The sequence below is a fragment of the Schistocerca gregaria genome, unplaced genomic scaffold (assembly GCF_023897955.1).
Source record: "Schistocerca gregaria isolate iqSchGreg1 unplaced genomic scaffold, iqSchGreg1.2 ptg000445l, whole genome shotgun sequence".
Lineage (NCBI taxonomy): Eukaryota > Metazoa > Arthropoda > Insecta > Orthoptera > Acrididae > Schistocerca > Schistocerca gregaria.
In genome coordinates, this window is record NW_026061867.1 from 132,919 (window position 1) to 156,506 (window position 23,588).

The 23,588-nt window shown below is 50.3% G+C and overlaps 29 non-coding genes across 29 annotated transcripts; all 29 read right to left on the reverse strand.

Annotated features, from left to right (window-relative positions):
* Positions 1–1,806: 1,806 nt before the first annotated feature.
* On the reverse strand, positions 1,807–1,888 carry Trnas-uga (transfer RNA serine (anticodon UGA)). The gene has a single exon. It is a non-coding gene; the product is annotated as a tRNA-Ser (tRNA).
* A 927-nt stretch (positions 1,889–2,815) lies between these two features.
* Trnak-uuu (transfer RNA lysine (anticodon UUU)) lies at positions 2,816–2,888 on the reverse strand. Its single transcript has one exon. It is a non-coding gene; the product is annotated as a tRNA-Lys (tRNA).
* A 537-nt stretch (positions 2,889–3,425) lies between these two features.
* Positions 3,426–3,498, reverse strand: Trnaf-gaa (transfer RNA phenylalanine (anticodon GAA)). The gene has a single exon. It is a non-coding gene; the product is annotated as a tRNA-Phe (tRNA).
* Positions 3,499–4,077: 579 nt separating this feature from the next.
* Positions 4,078–4,159, reverse strand: Trnas-uga (transfer RNA serine (anticodon UGA)). Its single transcript has one exon. It is a non-coding gene; the product is annotated as a tRNA-Ser (tRNA).
* A 927-nt stretch (positions 4,160–5,086) lies between these two features.
* On the reverse strand, positions 5,087–5,159 carry Trnak-uuu (transfer RNA lysine (anticodon UUU)). The gene has a single exon. It is a non-coding gene; the product is annotated as a tRNA-Lys (tRNA).
* Positions 5,160–5,696: 537 nt separating this feature from the next.
* On the reverse strand, positions 5,697–5,770 carry Trnaf-gaa (transfer RNA phenylalanine (anticodon GAA)). The gene has a single exon. It is a non-coding gene; the product is annotated as a tRNA-Phe (tRNA).
* Positions 5,771–6,349: 579 nt separating this feature from the next.
* Positions 6,350–6,431, reverse strand: Trnas-uga (transfer RNA serine (anticodon UGA)). Its single transcript has one exon. It is a non-coding gene; the product is annotated as a tRNA-Ser (tRNA).
* Positions 6,432–7,358: 927 nt separating this feature from the next.
* On the reverse strand, positions 7,359–7,431 carry Trnak-uuu (transfer RNA lysine (anticodon UUU)). Its single transcript has one exon. It is a non-coding gene; the product is annotated as a tRNA-Lys (tRNA).
* Positions 7,432–7,968: 537 nt separating this feature from the next.
* Positions 7,969–8,041, reverse strand: Trnaf-gaa (transfer RNA phenylalanine (anticodon GAA)). The gene has a single exon. It is a non-coding gene; the product is annotated as a tRNA-Phe (tRNA).
* A 579-nt stretch (positions 8,042–8,620) lies between these two features.
* Positions 8,621–8,702, reverse strand: Trnas-uga (transfer RNA serine (anticodon UGA)). Its single transcript has one exon. It is a non-coding gene; the product is annotated as a tRNA-Ser (tRNA).
* A 927-nt stretch (positions 8,703–9,629) lies between these two features.
* On the reverse strand, positions 9,630–9,702 carry Trnak-uuu (transfer RNA lysine (anticodon UUU)). The gene has a single exon. It is a non-coding gene; the product is annotated as a tRNA-Lys (tRNA).
* Positions 9,703–10,239: 537 nt separating this feature from the next.
* Positions 10,240–10,312, reverse strand: Trnaf-gaa (transfer RNA phenylalanine (anticodon GAA)). Its single transcript has one exon. It is a non-coding gene; the product is annotated as a tRNA-Phe (tRNA).
* Positions 10,313–10,891: 579 nt separating this feature from the next.
* On the reverse strand, positions 10,892–10,973 carry Trnas-uga (transfer RNA serine (anticodon UGA)). The gene has a single exon. It is a non-coding gene; the product is annotated as a tRNA-Ser (tRNA).
* Positions 10,974–11,900: 927 nt separating this feature from the next.
* Positions 11,901–11,973, reverse strand: Trnak-uuu (transfer RNA lysine (anticodon UUU)). Its single transcript has one exon. It is a non-coding gene; the product is annotated as a tRNA-Lys (tRNA).
* A 537-nt stretch (positions 11,974–12,510) lies between these two features.
* On the reverse strand, positions 12,511–12,583 carry Trnaf-gaa (transfer RNA phenylalanine (anticodon GAA)). Its single transcript has one exon. It is a non-coding gene; the product is annotated as a tRNA-Phe (tRNA).
* Positions 12,584–13,162: 579 nt separating this feature from the next.
* Trnas-uga (transfer RNA serine (anticodon UGA)) lies at positions 13,163–13,244 on the reverse strand. Its single transcript has one exon. It is a non-coding gene; the product is annotated as a tRNA-Ser (tRNA).
* A 927-nt stretch (positions 13,245–14,171) lies between these two features.
* Positions 14,172–14,244, reverse strand: Trnak-uuu (transfer RNA lysine (anticodon UUU)). Its single transcript has one exon. It is a non-coding gene; the product is annotated as a tRNA-Lys (tRNA).
* Positions 14,245–14,781: 537 nt separating this feature from the next.
* Positions 14,782–14,854, reverse strand: Trnaf-gaa (transfer RNA phenylalanine (anticodon GAA)). Its single transcript has one exon. It is a non-coding gene; the product is annotated as a tRNA-Phe (tRNA).
* Positions 14,855–15,433: 579 nt separating this feature from the next.
* Trnas-uga (transfer RNA serine (anticodon UGA)) lies at positions 15,434–15,515 on the reverse strand. Its single transcript has one exon. It is a non-coding gene; the product is annotated as a tRNA-Ser (tRNA).
* A 927-nt stretch (positions 15,516–16,442) lies between these two features.
* Positions 16,443–16,515, reverse strand: Trnak-uuu (transfer RNA lysine (anticodon UUU)). The gene has a single exon. It is a non-coding gene; the product is annotated as a tRNA-Lys (tRNA).
* Positions 16,516–17,052: 537 nt separating this feature from the next.
* Positions 17,053–17,125, reverse strand: Trnaf-gaa (transfer RNA phenylalanine (anticodon GAA)). The gene has a single exon. It is a non-coding gene; the product is annotated as a tRNA-Phe (tRNA).
* Positions 17,126–17,704: 579 nt separating this feature from the next.
* On the reverse strand, positions 17,705–17,786 carry Trnas-uga (transfer RNA serine (anticodon UGA)). Its single transcript has one exon. It is a non-coding gene; the product is annotated as a tRNA-Ser (tRNA).
* A 927-nt stretch (positions 17,787–18,713) lies between these two features.
* Positions 18,714–18,786, reverse strand: Trnak-uuu (transfer RNA lysine (anticodon UUU)). Its single transcript has one exon. It is a non-coding gene; the product is annotated as a tRNA-Lys (tRNA).
* Positions 18,787–19,323: 537 nt separating this feature from the next.
* Positions 19,324–19,396, reverse strand: Trnaf-gaa (transfer RNA phenylalanine (anticodon GAA)). Its single transcript has one exon. It is a non-coding gene; the product is annotated as a tRNA-Phe (tRNA).
* Positions 19,397–19,975: 579 nt separating this feature from the next.
* On the reverse strand, positions 19,976–20,057 carry Trnas-uga (transfer RNA serine (anticodon UGA)). Its single transcript has one exon. It is a non-coding gene; the product is annotated as a tRNA-Ser (tRNA).
* A 927-nt stretch (positions 20,058–20,984) lies between these two features.
* Positions 20,985–21,057, reverse strand: Trnak-uuu (transfer RNA lysine (anticodon UUU)). Its single transcript has one exon. It is a non-coding gene; the product is annotated as a tRNA-Lys (tRNA).
* Positions 21,058–21,594: 537 nt separating this feature from the next.
* On the reverse strand, positions 21,595–21,667 carry Trnaf-gaa (transfer RNA phenylalanine (anticodon GAA)). Its single transcript has one exon. It is a non-coding gene; the product is annotated as a tRNA-Phe (tRNA).
* Positions 21,668–22,246: 579 nt separating this feature from the next.
* Trnas-uga (transfer RNA serine (anticodon UGA)) lies at positions 22,247–22,328 on the reverse strand. Its single transcript has one exon. It is a non-coding gene; the product is annotated as a tRNA-Ser (tRNA).
* A 927-nt stretch (positions 22,329–23,255) lies between these two features.
* On the reverse strand, positions 23,256–23,328 carry Trnak-uuu (transfer RNA lysine (anticodon UUU)). The gene has a single exon. It is a non-coding gene; the product is annotated as a tRNA-Lys (tRNA).
* Between the last annotated feature and the right edge of the window lie 260 nt (positions 23,329–23,588).

Sequence of the window (23,588 nt, forward strand, 5' to 3'; positions counted from 1 at the left end):
GTCCCCTCCGTGGACCGTTTGTACCTGTTCAGCCGCCGACAGCGGCCGGGTTGCCTCAGCGGCTGTCGTCACGTCAATACATGTACTGTTTGTTTCCTCGAGCATATCCGCATTACACTGCTTCTGCTTGCGGGTGGAAGGCGAATTACGGGCGGACTCGCCGTCCGAGCCGTCATCGGTCGTTTCCAACGGTCGCTTCTTATTCTGGAGATCGCAATCGGGAACAGAAGGGTGTGATGTAATGACGCTCAGGGGAGGGAACTCCGTAGTAGTTATAGCGGGCACTGCAGAAGTACATGCACCACTGTCGTTAACCGAAAGAAGGGAAGTGCTATTTGGTAAGACATCGCTGAGGGTCAGTTTTTGACGCTGTGTTAGATTGTTCCTAAGAACAAAAACACGGCGCGGACAATCTTGTCGGAAATGACCTGTCTCATTGCAAATATTGCACGTGCGCTCCTGACCAGAATACACAACATGTGCTTTATGGCCTGCAACGGATATATGGGACGGAATGTTGGCTTTCACCTCCATTTCAACGGATCTAATGCCATTAAAACACTGTATCTTGTATAGCTTCGACCATCTTTCGTTATAGATAGATTTAACTTCGCCATATTTAGATAGAGCGTCCTTGATCAACTGATTATCAATTTCAATTGGAACATTCAAAATCCTGACATTGGTGTACATGATATCAGCTTTTCGTACAGAGACATTACTTTTTGAACCGTCTCGATGAACAAATTCGACGGAATTACCCCATTTTGCAAGCAACTTATCGACTGTCACTGAGTTCAGAAATTTAACAAAAACACAGTATTTTTCAGCATCTAATTGCGTGGTATGAACAGAGTCAGAATTAATACCGATTACCTCAGTCAGCCAATCGTGGATTTCCAGCGCAGTGGGTTGGACCGGCCGTGTTCCTTTCTCGAACGAGAAGACTAAAGTATTCTTCCTGACGGTGTCAGACATGGTCGTCGGTTCCGACGAAATTCCGGCAACAACCGAAATTGCGGCGAAGCACGAAACGTGGAACGGACGAAAGCACTATAAAAACACTTATCAGAGACACCACTCAAAAAATAACAGCGAAAATGTACAGCTAACTTCACGTAAACACCAAACACCGGCGATAGCGCTAACGTACGCGGAGTAAACAACAAGCACGTCCGACCGCGGCGACGGCTAAAGCCAGAAAGACCCCAACTGAGCTATTTCGGCTGACGTACAGCGCCCCTCTTTTGCACGTCTGCCCCGTTGTCAATTTCACAGTCATCTTCGTCTGAAAGAACACAGGGACGCCGAAAGGCGAACAGCAGATGCAGTAAAGTACCACACACATTTCTTCTGCTTCCATCGTCGTAACTAGCAAACATGTCGACTCGATTCATGTAATATTGACTTCGCTGACGCTAGAAAAGCTGTGCTATATCGATGCCACGTGCAACTAGTGTGCAGAGAACGAGGCAGAGGAAGGAGTGAGCCTCTCCAACGTGTGTGGGGCAGTATCTAGCAGATACACGCGGTAAAACGTTTGACTTGCGTTTGCTCATTAATTGCTACACGTCATCGTCTGCAAGCTGAAATAATCACATCTGCACTGCCCAGAGAGGCGACACTTGCACTGACACCTGGTGGACGGTTGTGAGACGAGGAGATGAGCTGTGGCTTCTGGGTACGACTGTAGCGCTGCACCCTGGAGCCAAGAACACTGCACCTTGCTGGCGGCCCACGTGTTTAGTAGTGACGCAACTGCTAGGATGCAGAAGAACGTCCATCTTCTGAGAGCGAGAAAATTTCCGCAGTCGGCAGGACTCGAACCTACGCTCCCAGAGGGAATCTGATTTCAAGTGAGACGCCTTAACCACTCGGCCACGACTGCACGCCTCAGAAGCGTCTCTCGACAACTGAAACTCCCACCTTTGCAAGCAATCTCATGGCAGAAGGCAGCATGGGCTCACTCTTTTCTGTAGTGATTCCACTGCCAGCACATTAGACGTTACGAAAGTGTATTAATTTTCGCCCCGACAGGGACTAGAACCCAGGACCCTTTGGTTGAAAACCTAACGCTCTACCGACTGAGCTATCCGCACCCACGCACGAGCATTGTCATACAGCTGCGTCGTGTGCGAGTGATTCGCATGTCGTAATTGCTGGCTTGTGGCTCCAATGGCGACTTCACCGACTTCCCACTGACGCGCCGCTGACGCTAGTTTTCTGGCGTCTTAAGGGATGGACATACTTGCAAGTAGCTGCGAGATCATTGAAAAGAAACGCGGCGCCATTGCTTTTGCCGCACTCGACTGATTGAATTGCAATTCCTAAAAAGGAATGAACCTTCGCTCTGTCCAACAATTTCAAGCACGTGTGTGTACTCACGAACTCGGCGAAGGCGCGAGAAAATGACGGGGGCGCACTCGTGGGCCTGCGACGGCTTCCTGCAGTCACATCGTCAGTGCGAGGTGGACCGGTAGGCACAGGAAGCAGCGGCCGTCGTGAAACTCAGCATTCTTAAACGGAAATTTTCGTCTTGTTTAGAATGGCGTCATTGGTTTGCACGCTCATTCATGCGTGTGAAAGTATTTGCTGCTCTTTACGCAGAATCGCACGCAGCCGGCGGGATTCGAAACTACTTTCGAGTCAGACGCCTTAACCACTCGGCCACGGCTGCCCCGAACGCAGCGTTCTCCCGACACGTGCAAATTGAACCGTTTAAAGCACTGTGGTGTCAGAAAACGGCGTTGCTGCATTCTTTTCCGTAGTGTTTCCACCACTACCAGAGGAAACGCTACCAAATTATTAAAATTTCCGCCCGAACAGGGACTTGAACCCTGGACCCTTAGGTTAAAAGCCTAATGCTCTACCGACTGAGCTATCCGGGCTCACAACGCCTTATGAAACATCTCACGATGCACAACGACACATTGACTCATGTCCTTTACTGTTGTGCAATCGCTGCATGGAGCTGTTAGTAGTTAAACGTCGCCTGAATGCTGTCTGCAAACTTATCGCGCAAAGCTCGTAACAGACCATCGAACAATGTTGACACACGATGCAAAAACAAACTGCAGCAGTCGTTACGTCTCATACGTTGGAGTAGAGGATTTACGTGTTTTGTCGACACTCATCGGGCAATTGGAAAATTCACAAGCACTTCGAATGCAATGTTTCCCACGTTTTCGCTCATTTCACGGTTCCGCTGGAGACGTTCTTCACCTCCTGGCACAAAACAGGGAACGCAGTCGGTAGGACGTTTTTTTATTTTCTTACTTCTCAGAGAGTTGCCTACTGTGTTCCTCTTATGGCAAGCACTAGACAACCAGAACAGTTACAGAAGAGAGTCATGTCCGTTCTCGGCTCTAGTTACATTATCACAAAGTCAGAGCAATTCCATTGGCGTCGGCTTCAAAACGAAGCCGTGCCGAAACCCGGGATCGAACCAGGGACCTTTAGATCTTCAGTCTAACGCTCTCCCAACTGAGCTATTTCGGCTGACGTACAGCGCCCCTCTTTTGCACGTCTGCCCCGTTGTCAATTTCACAGTCATCTTCGTCTGAAAGAACACAGGGACGCCGAAAGGCGAACAGCAGATGCAGTAAAGTACCACACACATTTCTTCTGCTTCCATCGTCGTAACTAGCAAACATGTCGACTCGATTCATGTAATATTGACTTCGCTGACGCTAGAAAAGCTGTGCTATATCGATGCCACGTGCAACTAGTGTGCAGAGAACGAGGCAGAGGAAGGAGTGAGCCTCTCCAACGTGTGTGGGGCAGTATCTAGCAGATACACGCGGTAAAACGTTTGACTTGCGTTTGCTCATTAATTGCTACACGTCATCGTCTGCAAGCTGAAATAATCACATCTGCACTGCCCAGAGAGGCGACACTTGCACTGACACCTGGTGGACGGTTGTGAGACGAGGAGATGAGCTGTGGCTTCTGGGTACGACTGTAGCGCTGCACCCTGGAGCCAAGAACACTGCACCTTGCTGGCGGCCCACGTGTTTAGTAGTGACGCAACTGCTAGGATGCAGCTGAACGTCCATCTTCTGAGAGCGAGAAAATTTCCGCAGTCGGCAGGACTCGAACCTACGCTCCCAGAGGGAATCTGATTTCAAGTGAGACGCCTTAACCACTCGGCCACGACTGCACGCCTCAGAAGCGTCTCTCGACAACTGAAACTCCCACCTTTGCAAGCAATCTCATGGCAGAAGGCAGCATGGGCTCACTCTTTTCTGTAGTGATTCCACTGCCAGCACATTAGACGTTACGAAAGTGTATTAATTTTCGCCCCGACAGGGACTAGAACCCAGGACCCTTTGGTTGAAAACCTAACGCTCTACCGACTGAGCTATCCGCACCCACGCACGAGCATTGTCATACAGCTGCGTCGTGTGCGAGTGATTCGCATGTCGTAATTGCTGGCTTGTGGCTCCAATGGCGACTTCACCGACTTCCCACTGACGCGCCGCTGACGCTAGTTTTCTGGCGTCTTAAGGGATGGACATACTTGCAAGTAGCTGCGAGATCATTGAAAAGAAACGCGGCGCCATTGCTTTTGCCGCACTCGACTGATTGAATTGCAATTCCTAAAAAGGAATGAACCTTCGCTCTGTCCAACAATTTCAAGCACGTGTGTGTACTCACGAACTCGGCGAAGGCGCGAGAAAATGACGGGGGCGCACTCGTGGGCCTGCGACGGCTTCCTGCAGTCACATCGTCAGTGCGAGGTGGACCGGTAGGCACAGGAAGCAGCGGCCGTCGTGAAACTCAGCATTCTTAAACGGAAATTTTCGTCTTGTTTAGAATGGCGTCATTGGTTTGCACGCTCATTCATGCGTGTGAAAGTATTTGCTGCTCTTTACGCAGAATCGCACGCAGCCGGCGGGATTCGAAACTACTTTCGAGTCAGACGCCTTAACCACTCGGCCACGGCTGCCCCGAACGCAGCGTTCTCCCGACACGTGCAAATTGAACCGTTTAAAGCACTGTGGTGTCAGAAAACGGCGTTGCTGCATTCTTTTCCGTAGTGTTTCCACCACTACCAGAGGAAACGCTACCAAATTATTAAAATTTCCGCCCGAACAGGGACTTGAACCCTGGACCCTTAGGTTAAAAGCCTAATGCTCTACCGACTGAGCTATCCGGGCTCACAACGCCTTATGAAACATCTCACGATGCACAACGACACATTGACTCATGTCCTTTACTGTTGTGCAATCGCTGCATGGAGCTGTTAGTAGTTAAACGTCGCCTGAATGCTGTCTGCAAACTTATCGCGCAAAGCTCGTAACAGACCATCGAACAATGTTGACACACGATGCAAAAACAAACTGCAGCAGTCGTTACGTCTCATACGTTGGAGTAGAGGATTTACGTGTTTTGTCGACACTCATCGGGCAATTGGAAAATTCACAAGCACTTCGAATGCAATGTTTCCCACGTTTTCGCTCATTTCACGGTTCCGCTGGAGACGTTCTTCACCTCCTGGCACAAAACAGGGAACGCAGTCGGTAGGACGTTTTTTTATTTTCTTACTTCTCAGAGAGTTGCCTACTGTGTTCCTCTTATGGCAAGCACTAGACAACCAGAACAGTTACAGAAGAGAGTCATGTCCGTTCTCGGCTCTAGCTACATTATCACAAAGTCAGAGCAATTCCATTGGCGTCGGCTGCAAAACGAAGCCGTGCCGAAACCCGGGATAGAAACCAGGGACCTTTAGATCTTCAGTCTAACGCTCTCCCAACTGAGCTATTTCGGCTGACGTAGAGCGCCCCTCTTTTGCACGTCTGCCCCGTTGTCAATTTCACAGTCATCTTCGTCTGAAAGAACACAGGGACGCCGAAAGGCGAACAGCAGATGCAGTAAAGTACCACACACATTTCTTCTGCTTCCATCGTCGTAACTAGCAAACATGTCGACTCGATTCATGTAATATTGACTTCGCTGATGCTAGAAAAGCTGTGCTATATCGATGCCACGTGCAACTAGTGTGCAGAGAACGAGGCAGAGGAAGGAGTGAGCCTCTCCAACGTGTGTGAGGTAGTATCTAGCAGATACACGCGGTAAAACGTTTGACTTGCGTTTGCTCATTAATTGCTACACGTCATCGTCTGCAAGCTAAAATAATCACATCTGCACTGCCCAGAGAGGCGACACTTGCACTGACACCTGGTGGACGGTTGTGAGACGAGGAGATGAGCTGTGGCTTCTGGGCACGACTGTAGCGCTGCACCCTGGAGCCAAGAACACTGCACCTTGCTGGCGGCCCACGTGTTTAGTAGTGACGCAACTGCTAGGATGCAGCTGAACGTCCATCTTCTGAGAGCGAGAAAATTTCCGCAGTCGGCAGGACTCGAACCTACGCTCCCAGAGGGAATCTGATTTCAAGTGAGACGCCTTAACCACTCGGCCACGACTGCACGCCTCAGAAGCGTCTCTCGACAACTGAAACTCCCACCTTTGCAAGCAATCTCATGGCAGAAGGCAGCATGGGCTCACTCTTTTCTGTAGTGATTCCACTGCCAGCACATTAGACGTTACGAAAGTGTATTAATTTTCGCCCCGACAGGGACTAGAACCCAGGACCCTTTGGTTGAAAACCTAACGCTCTACCGACTGAGCTATCCGCACCCACGCACGAGCATTGTCATACAGCTGCGTCGTGTGCGAGTGATTCGCATGTCGTAATTGCTGGCTTGTGGCTCCAATGGCGACTTCACCGACTTCCCACTGACGCGCCGCTGACGCTAGTTTCCTGGCGTCTTAAGGGATGGACATACTTGCAAGTAGCTGCGAGATCATTGAAAAGAAACGCGGCGCCATTGCTTTTGCCGCACTCGACTGATTGAATTGCAATTCCTAAAAAGGAATGAACCTTCGCTCTGTCCAACAATTTCAAGCACGTGTGTGTACTCACGAACTCGGCGAAGGCGCGAGAAAATGACGGGGGCGCACTCGTGGGCCTGCGACGGCTTCCTGCAGTCACATCGTCAGTGCGAGGTGGACCGGTAGGCACAGGAAGCAGCGGCCGTCGTGAAACTCAGCATTCTTAAACGGAAATTTTCGTCTTGTTTAGAATGGCGTCATTGGTTTGCACGCTCATTCATGCGTGTGAAAGTATTTGCTGCTCTTTACGCAGAATCGCACGCAGCCGGCGGGATTCGAAACTACTTTCGAGTCAGACGCCTTAACCACTCGGCCACGGCTGCCCCGAACGCAGCGTTCTCCCGACACGTGCAAATTGAACCGTTTAAAGCACTGTGGTGTCAGAAAACGGCGTTGCTGCATTCTTTTCCGTAGTGTTTCCACCACTACCAGAGGAAACGCTACCAAATTATTAAAATTTCCGCCCGAACAGGGACTTGAACCCTGGACCCTTAGGTTAAAAGCCTAATGCTCTACCGACTGAGCTATCCGGGCTCACAACGCCTTATGAAACATCTCACGATGCACAACGACACATTGACTCATGTCCTTTACTGTTGTGCAATCGCTGCATGGAGCTGTTAGTAGTTAAACGTCGCCTGAATGCTGTCTGCAAACTTATCGCGCAAAGCTCGTAACAGACCATCGAACAATGTTGACACACGATGCAAAAACAAACTGCAGCAGTCGTTACGTCTCATACGTTGGAGTAGAGGATTTACGTGTTTTGTCGACACTCATCGGGCAATTGGAAAATTCACAAGCACTTCGAATGCAATGTTTCCCACGTTTTCGCTCATTTCACGGTTCCGCTGGAGACGTTCTTCACCTCCTGGCACAAAACAGGGAACGCAGTCGGTAGGACGTTTTTTTATTTTCTTACTTCTCAGAGAGTTGCCTACTGTGTTCCTCTTATGGCAAGCACTAGACAACCAGAACAGTTACAGAAGAGAGTCATGTCCGTTCTCGGCTCTAGCTACATTATCACAAAGTCAGAGCAATTCCATTGGCGTCGGCTGCAAAACGAAGCCGTGCCGAAACCCGGGATCGAACCAGGGACCTTTAGATCTTCAGTCTAACGCTCTCCCAACTGAGCTATTTCGGCTGACGTACAGCGCCCCTCTTTTGCACGTCTGCCCCGTTGTCAATTTCACAGTCATCTTCGTCTGAAAGAACACAGGGACGCCGAAAGGCGAACAGCAGATGCAGTAAAGTACCACACACATTTCTTCTGCTTCCATCGTCGTAACTAGCAAACATGTCGACTCGATTCATGTAATATTGACTTCGCTGATGCTAGAAAAGCTGTGCTATATCGATGCCACGTGCAACTAGTGTGCAGAGAACGAGGCAGAGGAAGGAGTGAGCCTCTCCAACGTGTGTGAGGTAGTATCTAGCAGATACACGCGGTAAAACGTTTGACTTGCGTTTGCTCATTAATTGCTACACGTCATCGTCTGCAAGCTAAAATAATCACATCTGCACTGCCCAGAGAGGCGACACTTGCACTGACACCTGGTGGACGGTTGTGAGACGAGGAGATGAGCTGTGGCTTCTGGGCACGACTGTAGCGCTGCACCCTGGAGCCAAGAACACTGCACCTTGCTGGCGGCCCACGTGTTTAGTAGTGACGCAACTGCTAGGATGCAGCTGAACGTCCATCTTCTGAGAGCGAGAAAATTTCCGCAGTCGGCAGGACTCGAACCTACGCTCCCAGAGGGAATCTGATTTCAAGTCAGACGCCTTAACCACTCGGCCACGACTACACGTCTCAGAAGCGTCTCTCGACAACTGAAACTCCCACCTTTGCAAGCAATCTCATGGCAGAAGGCAGCATGGGCTCACTCTTTTCTGTAGTGATTCCACTGCCAGCACATTAGACGTTACGAAAGTGTATTAATTTTCGCCCCGACAGGGACTAGAACCCAGGACCCTTTGGTTGAAAACCTAACGCTCTACCGACTGAGCTATCCGCACCCACGCACGAGCATTGTCATACAGCTGCGTCGTGTGCGAGTGATTCGCATGTCGTAATTGCTGGCTTGTGGCTCCAATGGCGACTTCACCGACTTCCCACTGACGCGCCGCTGACGCTAGTTTTCTGGCGTCTTAAGGGATGGACATACTTGCAAGTAGCTGCGAGATCATTGAAAAGAAACGCGGCGCCATTGCTTTTGCCGCACTCGACTGATTGAATTGCAATTCCTAAAAAGGAATGAACCTTCGCTCTGTCCAACAATTTCAAGCACGTGTGTGTACTCACGAACTCGGCGAAGGCGCGAGAAAATGACGGGGGCGCACTCGTGGGCCTGCGACGGCTTCCTGCAGTCACATCGTCAGTGCGAGGTGGACCGGTAGGCACAGGAAGCAGCGGCCGTCGTGAAACTCAGCATTCTTAAACGGAAATTTTCGTCTTGTTTAGAATGGCGTCATTGGTTTGCACGCTCATTCATGCGTGTGAAAGTATTTGCTGCTCTTTACGCAGAATCGCACGCAGCCGGCGGGATTCGAAACTACTTTCGAGTCAGACGCCTTAACCACTCGGCCACGGCTGCCCCGAACGCAGCGTTCTCCCGACACGTGCAAATTGAACCGTTTAAAGCACTGTGGTGTCAGAAAACGGCGTTGCTGCATTCTTTTCCGTAGTGTTTCCACCACTACCAGAGGAAACGCTACCAAATTATTAAAATTTCCGCCCGAACAGGGACTTGAACCCTGGACCCTTAGGTTAAAAGCATAATGCTCTACCGACTGAGCTATCCGGGCTCACAACGCCTTATGAAACATCTCACGATGCACAACGACACATTGACTCATGTCCTTTACTGTTGTGCAATCGCTGCATGGAGCTGTTAGTAGTTAAACGTCGCCTGAATGCTGTCTGCAAACTTATCGCGCAAAGCTCGTAACAGACCATCGAACAATGTTGACACACGATGCAAAAACAAACTGCAGCAGTCGTTACGTCTCATACGTTGGAGTAGAGGATTTACGTGTTTTGTCGACACTCATCGGGCAATTGGAAAATTCACAAGCACTTCGAATGCAATGTTTCCCACGTTTTCGCTCATTTCACGGTTCCGCTGGAGACGTTCTTCACCTCCTGGCACAAAACAGGGAACGCAGTCGGTAGGACGTTTTTTTATTTTCTTACTTCTCAGAGAGTTGCCTACTGTGTTCCTCTTATGGCAAGCACTAGACAACCAGAACAGTTACAGAAGAGAGTCATGTCCGTTCTCGGCTCTAGTTACATTATCACAAAGTCAGAGCAATTCCATTGGCGTCGGCTTCAAAACGAAGCCGTGCCGAAACCCGGGATCGAACCAGGGACCTTTAGATCTTCAGTCTAACGCTCTCCCAACTGAGCTATTTCGGCTGACGTACAGCGCCCCTCTTTTGCACGTCTGCCCCGTTGTCAATTTCACAGTCATCTTCGTCTGAAAGAACACAGGGACGCCGAAAGGCGAACAGCAGATGCAGTAAAGTACCACACACATTTCTTCTGCTTCCATCGTCGTAACTAGCAAACATGTCGACTCGATTCATGTAATATTGACTTCGCTGACGCTAGAAAAGCTGTGCTATATCGATGCCACGTGCAACTAGTGTGCAGAGAACGAGGCAGAGGAAGGAGTGAGCCTCTCCAACGTGTGTGGGGCAGTATCTAGCAGATACACGCGGTAAAACGTTTGACTTGCGTTTGCTCATTAATTGCTACACGTCATCGTCTGCAAGCTGAAATAATCACATCTGCACTGCCCAGAGAGGCGACACTTGCACTGACACCTGGTGGACGGTTGTGAGACGAGGAGATGAGCTGTGGCTTCTGGGCACGACTGTAGCGCTGCACCCTGGAGCCAAGAACACTGCACCTTGCTGGCGGCCCACGTGTTTAGTAGTGACGCAACTGCTAGGATGCAGCTGAACGTCCATCTTCTGAGAGCGAGAAAATTTCCGCAGTCGGCAGGACTCGAACCTACGCTCCCAGAGGGAATCTGATTTCAAGTGAGACGCCTTAACCACTCGGCCACGACTGCACGCCTCAGAAGCGTCTCTCGACAACTGAAACTCCCACCTTTGCAAGCAATCTCATGGCAGAAGGCAGCATGGGCTCACTCTTTTCTGTAGTGATTCCACTGCCAGCACATTAGACGTTACGAAAGTGTATTAATTTTCGCCCCGACAGGGACTAGAACCCAGGACCCTTTGGTTGAAAACCTAACGCTCTACCGACTGAGCTATCCGCACCCACGCACGAGCATTGTCATACAGCTGCGTCGTGTGCGAGTGATTCGCATGTCGTAATTGCTGGCTTGTGGCTCCAATGGCGACTTCACCGACTTCCCACTGACGCGCCGCTGACGCTAGTTTTCTGGCGTCTTAAGGGATGGACATACTTGCAAGTAGCTGCGAGATCATTGAAAAGAAACGCGGCGCCATTGCTTTTGCCGCACTCGACTGATTGAACTGCAATTCCTAAAAAGGAATGAACCTTCGCTCTGTCCAACAATTTCAAGCACGTGTGTGTACTCACGAACTCGGCGAAGGCGCGAGAAAATGACGGGGGCGCACTCGTGGGCCTGCGACGGCTTCCTGCAGTCACATCGTCAGTGCGAGGTGGACCGGTAGGCACAGGAAGCAGCGGCCGTCGTGAAACTCAGCATTCTTAAACGGAAATTTTCGTCTTGTTTAGAATGGCGTCATTGGTTTGCACGCTCATTCATGCGTGTGAAAGTATTTGCTGCTCTTTACGCAGAATCGCACGCAGCCGGCGGGATTCGAAACTACTTTCGAGTCAGACGCCTTAACCACTCGGCCACGGCTGCCCCGAACGCAGCGTTCTCCCGACACGTGCAAATTGAACCGTTTAAAGCACTGTGGTGTCAGAAAACGGCGTTGCTGCATTCTTTTCCGTAGTGTTTCCACCACTACCAGAGGAAACGCTACCAAATTATTAAAATTTCCGCCCGAACAGGGACTTGAACCCTGGACCCTTAGGTTAAAAGCCTAATGCTCTACCGACTGAGCTATCCGGGCTCACAACGCCTTATGAAACATCTCACGATGCACAACGACACATTGACTCATGTCCTTTACTGTTGTGCAATCGCTGCATGGAGCTGTTAGTAGTTAAACGTCGCCTGAATGCTGTCTGCAAACTTATCGCGCAAAGCTCGTAACAGACCATCGAACAATGTTGACACACGATGCAAAAACAAACTGCAGCAGTCGTTACGTCTCATACGTTGGAGTAGAGGATTTACGTGTTTTGTCGACACTCATCGGGCAATTGGAAAATTCACAAGCACTTCGAATGCAATGTTTCCCACGTTTTCGCTCATTTCACGGTTCCGCTGGAGACGTTCTTCACCTCCTGGCACAAAACAGGGAACGCAGTCGGTAGGACGTTTTTTTATTTTCTTACTTCTCAGAGAGTTGCCTACTGTGTTCCTCTTATGGCAAGCACTAGACAACCAGAACAGTTACAGAAGAGAGTCATGTCCGTTCTCGGCTCTAGTTACATTATCACAAAGTCAGAGCAATTCCATTGGCGTCGGCTGCAAAACGAAGCCGTGCCGAAACCCGGGATCGAACCAGGGACCTTTAGATCTTCAGTCTAACGCTCTCCCAACTGAGCTATTTCGGCTGACGTACAGCGCCCCTCTTTTGCACGTCTGCCCCGTTGTCAATTTCACAGTCATCTTCGTCTGAAAGAACACAGGGACGCCGAAAGGCGAACAGCAGATGCAGTAAAGTACCACACACATTTCTTCTGCTTCCATCGTCGTAACTAGCAAACATGTCGACTCGATTCATGTAATATTGACTTCGCTGACGCTAGAAAAGCTGTGCTATATCGATGCCACGTGCAACTAGTGTGCAGAGAACGAGGCAGAGGAAGGAGTGAGCCTCTCCAACGTGTGTGGGGCAGTATCTAGCAGATACACGCGGTAAAACGTTTGACTTGCGTTTGCTCATTAATTGCTACACGTCATCGTCTGCAAGCTGAAATAATCACATCTGCACTGCCCAGAGAGGCGACACTTGCACTGACACCTGGTGGACGGTTGTGAGACGAGGAGATGAGCTGTGGCTTCTGGGCACGACTGTAGCGCTGCACCCTGGAGCCAAGAACACTGCACCTTGCTGGCGGCCCACGTGTTTAGTAGTGACGCAACTGCTAGGATGCAGCTGAACGTCCATCTTCTGAGAGCGAGAAAATTTCCGCAGTCGGCAGGACTCGAACCTACGCTCCCAGAGGGAATCTGATTTCAAGTGAGACGCCTTAACCACTCGGCCACGACTGCACGCCTCAGAAGCGTCTCTCGACAACTGAAACTCCCACCTTTGCAAGCAATCTCATGGCAGAAGGCAGCATGGGCTCACTCTTTTCTGTAGTGATTCCACTGCCAGCACATTAGACGTTACGAAAGTGTATTAATTTTCGCCCCGACAGGGACTAGAACCCAGGACCCTTTGGTTGAAAACCTAACGCTCTACCGACTGAGCTATCCGCACCCACGCACGAGCATTGTCATACAGCTGCGTCGTGTGCGAGTGATTCGCATGTCGTAATTGCTGGCTTGTGGCTCCAATGGCGACTTCACCGACTTCCCACTGACGCGCCGCTGACGCTAGTTTTCTGGCGTCTTAAGGGATGGACATACTTGCAAGTAGCTGCGAGATCATTGAAAAGAAACGCGGCGCCATTGCTTTTGCCGCACTCGACTGATTGAATTGCAATTCCTAAAAAGGAATGAACCTTCGCTCTGTCCAACAATTTCAAGCACGTGTGTGTACTCACGAACTCGGCGAAGGCGCGAGAAAATGACGGGGGCGCACTCGTGGGCCTGCGACGGCTTCCTGCAGTCACATCGTCAGTGCGAGGTGGACCGGTAGGCACAGGAAGCAGCGGCCGTCGTGAAACTCAGCATTCTTAAACGGAAATTTTCGTCTTGTTTAGAATGGCGTCATTGGTTTGCACGCTCATTCATGCGTGTGAAAGTATTTGCTGCTCTTTACGCAGAATCGCACGCAGCCGGCGGGATTCGAAACTACTTTCGAGTCAGACGCCTTAACCACTCGGCCACGGCTGCCCCGAACGCAGCGTTCTCCCGACACGTGCAAATTGAACCGTTTAAAGCACTGTGGTGTCAGAAAACGGCGTTGCTGCATTCTTTTCCGTAGTGTTTCCACCACTACCAGAGGAAACGCTACCAAATTATTAAAATTTCCGCCCGAACAGGGACTTGAACCCTGGACCCTTAGGTTAAAAGCCTAATGCTCTACCGACTGAGCTATCCGGGCTCACAACGCCTTATGAAACATCTCACGATGCACAACGACACATTGACTCATGTCCTTTACTGTTGTGCAATCGCTGCATGGAGCTGTTAGTAGTTAAACGTCGCCTGAATGCTGTCTGCAAACTTATCGCGCAAAGCTCGTAACAGACCATCGAACAATGTTGACACACGATGCAAAAACAAACTGCAGCAGTCGTTACGTCTCATACGTTGGAGTAGAGGATTTACGTGTTTTGTCGACACTCATCGGGCAATTGGAAAATTCACAAGCACTTCGAATGCAATGTTTCCCACGTTTTCGCTCATTTCACGGTTCCGCTGGAGACGTTCTTCACCTCCTGGCACAAAACAGGGAACGCAGTCGGTAGGACGTTTTTTTATTTTCTTACTTCTCAGAGAGTTGCCTACTGTGTTCCTCTTATGGCAAGCACTAGACAACCAGAACAGTTACAGAAGAGAGTCATGTCCGTTCTCGGCTCTAGCTACATTATCACAAAGTCAGAGCAATTCCATTGGCGTCGGCTGCAAAACGAAGCCGTGCCGAAACCCGGGATCGAACCAGGGACCTTTAGATCTTCAGTCTAACGCTCTCCCAACTGAGCTATTTCGGCTGACGTACAGCGCCCCTCTTTTGCACGTCTGCCCCGTTGTCAATTTCACAGTCATCTTCGTCTGAAAGAACACAGGGACGCCGAAAGGCGAACAGCAGATGCAGTAAAGTACCACACACATTTCTTCTGCTTCCATCGTCGTAACTAGCAAACATGTCGACTCGATTCATGTAATATTGACTTCGCTGACGCTAGAAAAGCTGTGCTATATCGATGCCACGTGCAACTAGTGTGCAGAGAACGAGGCAGAGGAAGGAGTGAGCCTCTCCAACGTGTGTGAGGTAGTATCTAGCAGATACACGCGGTAAAACGGTTGACTTGCGTTTGCTCATTAATTGCTACACGTCATCGTCTGCAAGCTAAAATAATCACATCTGCACTGCCCAGAGAGGCGACACTTGCACTGACACCTGGTGGACGGTTGTGAGACGAGGAGATGAGCTGTGGCTTCTGGGCACGACTGTAGCGCTGCACCCTGGAGCCAAGAACACTGCACCTTGCTGGCGGCCCACGTGTTTAGTAGTGACGCAACTGCTAGGATGCAGCTGAACGTCCATCTTCTGAGAGCGAGAAAATTTCCGCAGTCGGCAGGACTCGAACCTACGCTCCCAGAGGGAATCTGATTTCAAGTCAGACGCCTTAACCACTCGGCCACGACTGCACGTCTCAGAAGCGTCTCTCGACAACTGAAACTCCCACCTTTGCAAGCAATCTCATGGCAGAAGGCAGCATGGGCTCACTCTTTTCTGTAGTGATTCCACTGCCAGCACATTAGACGTTACGAAAGTGTATTAATTTTCGCCCCGACAGGGACTAGAACCCAGGACCCTTTGGTTGAAAACCTAACGCTCTACCGACTGAGCTATCCGCACCCACGCACGAGCATTGTCATACAGCTGCGTCGTGTGCGAGTGATTCGCATGTCGTAATTGCTGGCTTGTGGCTCCAATGGCGACTTCACCGACTTCCCACTGACGCGCCGCTGACGCTAGTTTTCTGGCGTCTTAAGGGATGGACATACTTGCAAGTAGCTGCGAGATCATTGAAAAGAAACGCGGCGCCATTGCTTTTGCCGCACTCGACTGATTGAATTGCAATTCCTAAAAAGGAATGAACCTTCGCTCTGTCCAACAATTTCAAGCACGTGTGTGTACTCACGAACTCGGCGAAGGCGCGATAAAATGACGGGGGCGCACTCGTGGGCCTGCGACGGCTTCCTGCAGTCACATCGTCAGTGTGAGGTGGACCGGTAGGCACAGGAAGCAGCGGCCGTCGTGAAACTCAGCATTCTTAAACGGAAATTTTCGTCTTGTTTAGAATGGCGTCATTGGTTTGCACGCTCATTCATGCGTGTGAAAGTATTTGCTGCTCTTTACGCAGAATCGCACGCAGCCGGCGGGATTCGAAACTACTTTCGAGTCAGACGCCTTAACCACTCGGCCACGGCTGCCCCGAACGCAGCGTTCTCCCGACACGTGCAAATTGAACCGTTTAAAGCACTGTGGTGTCAGAAAACGGCGTTGCTGCATTCTTTTCCGTAGTGTTTCCACCACTACCAGAGGAAACGCTACCAAATTATTAAAATTTCCGCCCGAACAGGGACTTGAACCCTGGACCCTTAGGTTAAAAGCCTAATGCTCTACCGACTGAGCTATCCGGGCTCACAACGCCTTATGAAACATCTCACGATGCACAACGACACATTGACTCATGTCCTTTACTGTTGTGCAATCGCTGCATGGAGCTGTTAGTAGTTAAACGTCGCCTGAATGCTGTCTGCAAACTTATCGCGCAAAGCTCGTAACAGACCATCGAACAATGTTGACACACGATGCAAAAACAAACTGCAGCAGTCGTTACGTCTCATACGTTGGAGTAGAGGATTTACGTGTTTTGTCGACACTCATCGGGCAATTGGAAAATTCACAAGCACTTCGAATGCAATGTTTCCCACGTTTTCGCTCATTTCACGGTTCCGCTGGAGACGTTCTTCACCTCCTGGCACAAAACAGGGAACGCAGTCGGTAGGACGTTTTTTTATTTTCTTACTTCTCAGAGAGTTGCCTACTGTGTTCCTCTTATGGCAAGCACTAGACAACCAGAACAGTTACAGAAGAGAGTCATGTCCGTTCTCGGCTCTAGCTACATTATCACAAAGTCAGAGCAATTCCATTGGCGTCGGCTGCAAAACGAAGCCGTGCCGAAACCCGGGATCGAACCAGGGACCTTTAGATCTTCAGTCTAACGCTCTCCCAACTGAGCTATTTCGGCTGACGTACAGCGCCCCTCTTTTGCACGTCTGCCCCGTTGTCAATTTCACAGTCATCTTCGTCTGAAAGAACACAGGGACGCCGAAAGGCGAACAGCAGATGCAGTAAAGTACCACACACATTTCTTCTGCTTCCATCGTCGTAACTAGCAAACATGTCGACTCGATTCATGTAATATTGACTTCGCTGATGCTAGAAAAGCTGTGCTATATCGATGCCACGTGCAACTAGTGTGCAGAGAACGAGGCAGAGGAAGGAGTGAGCCTCTCCAACGTGTGTGAGGTAGTATCTAGCAGATACACGCGGTAAAACGTTTGACTTGCGTTTGCTCATTAATTGCTACACGTCATCGTCTGCAAGCTAAAATAATCACATCTGCACTGCCCAGAGAGGCGACACTTGCACTGACACCTGGTGGACGGTTGTGAGACGAGGAGATGAGCTGTGGCTTCTGGGCACGACTGTAGCGCTGCACCCTGGAGCCAAGAACACTGCACCTTGCTGGCGGCCCACGTGTTTAGTAGTGACGCAACTGCTAGGATGCAGCTGAACGTCCATCTTCTGAGAGCGAGAAAATTTCCGCAGTCGGCAGGACTCGAACCTACGCTCCCAGAGGGAATCTGATTTCAAGTCAGACGCCTTAACCACTCGGCCACGACTGCACGTCTCAGAAGCGTCTCTCGACAACTGAAACTCCCACCTTTGCAAGCAATCTCATGGCAGAAGGCAGCATGGGCTCACTCTTTTCTGTAGTGATTCCACTGCCAGCACATTAGACGTTACGAAAGTGTATTAATTTTCGCCCCGACAGGGACTAGAACCCAGGACCCTTTGGTTGAAAACCTAACGCTCTACCGACTGAGCTATCCGCACCCACGCACGAGCATTGTCATACAGCTGCGTCGTGTGCGAGTGATTCGCATGTCGTAATTGCTGGCTTGTGGCTCCAATGGCGACTTCACCGACTTCCCACTGACGCGCCGCTGACGCTAGTTTTCTGGCGTCTTAAGGGATGGACATACTTGCAAGTAGCTGCGAGATCATTGAAAAGAAACGCGGCGCCATTGCTTTTGCCGCACTCGACTGATTGAATTGCAATTCCTAAAAAGGAATGAACCTTCGCTCTGTCCAACAATTTCAAGCACGTGTGTGTACTCACGAACTCGGCGAAGGCGCGAGAAAATGACGGGGGCGCACTCGTGGGCCTGCGACGGCTTCCTGCAGTCACATCGTCAGTGCGAGGTGGACCGGTAGGCACAGGAAGCAGCGGCCGTCGTGAAACTCAGCATTCTTAAACGGAAATTTTCGTCTTGTTTAGAATGGCGTCATTGGTTTGCACGCTCATTCATGCGTGTGAAAGTATTTGCTGCTCTTTACGCAGAATCGCACGCAGCCGGCGGGATTCGAAACTACTTTCGAGTCAGACGCCTTAACCACTCGGCCACGGCTGCCCCGAACGCAGCGTTCTCCCGACACGTGCAAATTGAACCGTTTAAAGCACTGTGGTGTCAGAAAACGGCGTTGCTGCATTCTTTTCCGTAGTGTTTCCACCACTACCAGAGGAAACGCTACCAAATTATTAAAATTTCCGCCCGAACAGGGACTTGAACCCTGGACCCTTAGGTTAAAAGCCTAATGCTCTACCGACTGAGCTATCCGGGCTCACAACGCCTTATGAAACATCTCACGATGCACAACGACACATTGACTCATGTCCTTTACTGTTGTGCAATCGCTGCATGGAGCTGTTAGTAGTTAAACGTCGCCTGAATGCTGTCTGCAAACTTATCGCGCAAAGCTCGTAACAGACCATCGAACAATGTTGACACACGATGCAAAAACAAACTGCAGCAGTCGTTACGTCTCATACGTTGGAGTAGAGGATTTACGTGTTTTGTCGACACTCATCGGGCAATTGGAAAATTCACAAGCACTTCGAATGCAATGTTTCCCACGTTTTCGCTCATTTCACGGTTCCGCTGGAGACGTTCTTCACCTCCTGGCACAAAACAGGGAACGCAGTCGGTAGGACGTTTTTTTATTTTCTTACTTCTCAGAGAGTTGCCTACTGTGTTCCTCTTATGGCAAGCACTAGACAACCAGAACAGTTACAGAAGAGAGTCATGTCCGTTCTCGGCTCTAGCTACATTATCACAAAGTCAGAGCAATTCCATTGGCGTCGGCTGCAAAACGAAGCCGTGCCGAAACCCGGGATCGAACCAGGGACCTTTAGATCTTCAGTCTAACGCTCTCCCAACTGAGCTATTTCGGCTGACGTACAGCGCCCCTCTTTTGCACGTCTGCCCCGTTGTCAATTTCACAGTCATCTTCGTCTGAAAGAACACAGGGACGCCGAAAGGCGAACAGCAGATGCAGTAAAGTACCACACACATTTCTTCTGCTTCCATCGTCGTAACTAGCAAACATGTCGACTCGATTCATGTAATATTGACTTCGCTGATGCTAGAAAAGCTGTGCTATATCGATGCCACGTGCAACTAGTGTGCAGAGAACGAGGCAGAGGAAGGAGTGAGCCTCTCCAACGTGTGTGAGGTAGTATCTAGCAGATACACGCGGTAAAACGTTTGACTTGCGTTTGCTCATTAATTGCTACACGTCATCGTCTGCAAGCTAAAATAATCACATCTGCACTGCCCAGAGAGGCGACACTTGCACTGACACCTGGTGGACGGTTGTGAGACGAGGAGATGAGCTGTGGCTTCTGGGCACGACTGTAGCGCTGCACCCTGGAGCCAAGAACACTGCACCTTGCTGGCGGCCCACGTGTTTAGTAGTGACGCAACTGCTAGGATGCAGCTGAACGTCCATCTTCTGAGAGCGAGAAAATTTCCGCAGTCGGCAGGACTCGAACCTACGCTCCCAGAGGGAATCTGATTTCAAGTCAGACGCCTTAACCACTCGGCCACGACTGCACGCCTCAGAAGCGTCTCTCGACAACTGAAACTCCCACCTTTGCAAGCAATCTCATGGCAGAAGGCAGCATGGGCTCACTCTTTTCTGTAGTGATTCCACTGCCAGCACATTAGACGTTACGAAAGTGTATTAATTTTCGCCCCGACAGGGACTAGAACCCAGGACCCTTTGGTTGAAAACCTAACGCTCTACCGACTGAGCTATCCGCACCCACGCACGAGCATTGTCATACAGCTGCGTCGTGTGCGAGTGATTCGCATGTCGTAATTGCTGGCTTGTGGCTCCAATGGCGACTTCACCGACTTCCCACTGACGCGCCGCTGACGCTAGTTTTCTGGCGTCTTAAGGGATGGACATACTTGCAAGTAGCTGCGAGATCATTGAAAAGAAACGCGGCGCCATTGCTTTTGCCGCACTCGACTGATTGAATTGCAATTCCTAAAAAGGAATGAACCTTCGCTCTGTCCAACAATTTCAAGCACGTGTGTGTACTCACGAACTCGGCGAAGGCGCGAGAAAATGACGGGGGCGCACTCGTGGGCCTGCGACGGCTTCCTGCAGTCACATCGTCAGTGCGAGGTGGACCGGTAGGCACAGGAAGCAGCGGCCGTCGTGAAACTCAGCATTCTTAAACGGAAATTTTCGTCTTGTTTAGAATGGCGTCATTGGTTTGCACGCTCATTCATGCGTGTGAAAGTATTTGCTGCTCTTTACGCAGAATCGCACGCAGCCGGCGGGATTCGAAACTACTTTCGAGTCAGACGCCTTAACCACTCGGCCACGGCTGCCCCGAACGCAGCGTTCTCCCGACACGTGCAAATTGAACCGTTTAAAGCACTGTGGTGTCAGAAAACGGCGTTGCTGCATTCTTTTCCGTAGTGTTTCCACCACTACCAGAGGAAACGCTACCAAATTATTAAAATTTCCGCCCGAACAGGGACTTGAACCCTGGACCCTTAGGTTAAAAGCCTAATGCTCTACCGACTGAGCTATCCGGGCTCACAACGCCTTATGAAACATCTCACGATGCACAACGACACATTGACTCATGTCCTTTACTGTTGTGCAATCGCTGCATGGAGCTGTTAGTAGTTAAACGTCGCCTGAATGCTGTCTGCAAACTTATCGCGCAAAGCTCGTAACAGACCATCGAACAATGTTGACACACGATGCAAAAACAAACTGCAGCAGTCGTTACGTCTCATACGTTGGAGTAGAGGATTTACGTGTTTTGTCGACACTCATCGGGCAATTGGAAAATTCACAAGCACTTCGAATGCAATGTTTCCCACGTTTTCGCTCATTTCACGGTTCCGCTGGAGACGTTCTTCACCTCCTGGCACAAAACAGGGAACGCAGTCGGTAGGACGTTTTTTTATTTTCTTACTTCTCAGAGAGTTGCCTACTGTGTTCCTCTTATGGCAAGCACTAGACAACCAGAACAGTTACAGAAGAGAGTCATGTCCGTTCTCGGCTCTAGCTACATTATCACAAAGTCAGAGCAATTCCATTGGCGTCGGCTGCAAAACGAAGCCGTGCCGAAACCCGGGATCGAACCAGGGACCTTTAGATCTTCAGTCTAACGCTCTCCCAACTGAGCTATTTCGGCTGACGTACAGCGCCCCTCTTTTGCACGTCTGCCCCGTTGTCAATTTCACAGTCATCTTCGTCTGAAAGAACACAGGGACGCCGAAAGGCGAACAGCAGATGCAGTAAAGTACCACACACATTTCTTCTGCTTCCATCGTCGTAACTAGCAAACATGTCGACTCGATTCATGTAATATTGACTTCGCTGATGCTAGAAAAGCTGTGCTATATCGATGCCACGTGCAACTAGTGTGCAGAGAACGAGGCAGAGGAAGGAGTGAGCCTCTCCAACGTGTGTGAGGTAGTATCTAGCAGATACACGCGGTAAAACGTTTGACTTGCGTTTGCTCATTAATTGCTACACGTCATCGTCTGCAAGCTAAAATAATCACATCTGCACTGCCCAGAGAGGCGACACTTGCACTGACACCTGGTGGACGGTTGTGAGACGAGGAGATGAGCTGTGGCTTCTGGGCACGACTGTAGCGCTGCACCCTGGAGCCAAGAACACTGCACCTTGCTGGCGGCCCACGTGTTTAGTAGTGACGCAACTGCTAGGATGCAGCTGAACGTCCATCTTCTGAGAGCGAGAAAATTTCCGCAGTCGGCAGGACTCGAACCTACGCTCCCAGAGGGAATCTGATTTCAAGTCAGACGCCTTAACCACTCGGCCACGACTGCACGCCTCAGAAGCGTCTCTCGACAACTGAAACTCCCACCTTTGCAAGCAATCTCATGGCAGAAGGCAGCATGGGCTCACTCTTTTCTGTAGTGATTCCACTGCCAGCACATTAGACGTTACGAAAGTGTATTAATTTTCGCCCCCACAGGGACTAGAACCCAGGACCCTTTGGTTGAAAACCTAACGCTCTACCGACTGAGCTATCCGCACCCACGCACGAGCATTGTCATACAGCTGCGTCGTGTGCGAGTGATTCGCATGTCGTAATTGCTGGCTTGTGGCTCCAATGGCGACTTCACCGACTTCCCACTGACGCGCCGCTGACGCTAGTTTTCTGGCGTCTTAAGGGATGGACATACTTGCAAGTAGCTGCGAGATCATTGAAAAGAAACGCGGCGCCATTGCTTTTGCCGCACTCGACTGATTGAATTGCAATTCCTAAAAAGGAATGAACCTTCGCTCTGTCCAACAATTTCAAGCACGTGTGTGTACTCACGAACTCGGCGAAGGCGCGAGAAAATGACGGGGGCGCACTCGTGGGCCTGCGACGGCTTCCTGCAGTCACATCGTCAGTGCGAGGTGGACCGGTAGGCACAGGAAGCAGCGGCCGTCGTGAAACTCAGCATTCTTAAACGGAAATTTTCGTCTTGTTTAGAATGGCGTCATTGGTTTGCACGCTCATTCATGCGTGTGAAAGTATTTGCTGCTCTTTACGCAGAATCGCACGCAGCCGGCGGGATTCGAAACTACTTTCGAGTCAGACGCCTTAACCACTCGGCCACGGCTGCCCCGAACGCAGCGTTCTCCCGACACGTGCAAGTTGAACCGTTTAAAGCACTGTGGTGTCAGAAAACGGCGTTGCTGCATTCTTTTCCGTAGTGTTTCCACCACTACCAGAGGAAACGCTACCAAATTATTAAAATTTCCGCCCGAACAGGGACTTGAACCCTGGACCCTTAGGTTAAAAGCCTAATGCTCTACCGACTGAGCTATCCGGGCTCACAACGCCTTATGAAACATCTCACGATGCACAACGACACATTGACTCATGTCCTTTACTGTTGTGCAATCGCTGCATGGAGCTGTTAGTAGTTAAACGTCGCCTGAATGCTGTCTGCAAACTTATCGCGCAAAGCTCGTAACAGACCATCGAACAATGTTGACACACGATGCAAAAACAAACTGCAGCAGTCGTTACGTCTCATACGTTGGAGTAGAGGATTTACGTGTTTTGTCGACACTCATCGGGCAATTGGAAA